This window comes from Lipotes vexillifer, unplaced genomic scaffold (genome assembly GCF_000442215.2).
Source record: "Lipotes vexillifer unplaced genomic scaffold, Lipotes_vexillifer_v1.1 scaffold231, whole genome shotgun sequence".
Taxonomy (NCBI): Eukaryota; Metazoa; Chordata; class Mammalia; order Artiodactyla; family Lipotidae; genus Lipotes; species Lipotes vexillifer.
The window spans coordinates 5,002,863-5,003,883 of NW_006791822.1; positions in this window are offsets into that span (position 1 = coordinate 5,002,863).

Below are 1,021 nucleotides of genomic sequence, written 5' to 3' on the forward strand. Positions count from 1 at the left end.
ACCCAGGAAAAAGATATTTATGCAAATAAGCTATTTTAACATTATATTTGCAGAAATACAGAGAGATAGTTCAGTAGAAAATAACATGAATAGTCTCTTAAATCTATCTTGGAAAGAAAGAGAGCTTCACATTAATGGTAATACTAAAGTTGAGATTTGAAAGATAAAGGAATTTACCTATTGGGAAAAAAAATATTCCAAGTAGATAAATCAACACCCAAAGAACTCCACCCAAGGAGGAAAGTGACCTAGAGAAGCTTCTGATTAGTTGCTGCAGTTCTTATTTCAGTATAAAGAGATAGATATTTGAGAGGGTATCAGTGGTTTTATAATAGTGTCCTTAGCCTTCAAATTATTTCAGAATGACCATAAGTCAGAGATCATCATTTAGAAAATAATGTTTCAACACTGGCACCTATGATATAAATTGGTAAAAATATTCAGACACCATCACCAGCCTCTTGCGTTTTTAGTCTCCACTCATTTGTTGTGAAATAATTCATTTTCTTGTAGGTACTGATTAGCTTGGTTATGACTGCAAAATTCGACATATATAGTTAAGAATGTTAAAATGTAAGTGTATTTTATATTTATTATCTATCAACAGTCATACATTATGAACATAAATAAACAAATTAGAGTTGATATTTTAATTTTGCACCCAAAATTATAAAATCAAAAAAATTAATGTCACATTGCAGAGTAATCTTGATTCATATCCTTGATGTGTTTGGTATTTAAGAGGAATCTAGGTTTATTTTATATCCTCTTCCTACCCATTCTCTCAAGTGTCTGAAAATAAAAGCATTCAAAAATACATTTTAGGGCTTCTCTGGTGGCGCAGTGGTTGAGAGTCCGCCTGCCGATGCAGGGGACGCGGGTTCATGCCCTGGTCCGGGAAGATCCCACATGCCGCAGAGCGGCTGGGCCCGTGAGCTGTGGCTGCTGAGCCTGCGCGTCCGGAGCCTGTGCTCCGCAACGGGAGAGGCCACATCGGTGAGCGGCCCGCGTACCGCAAAAA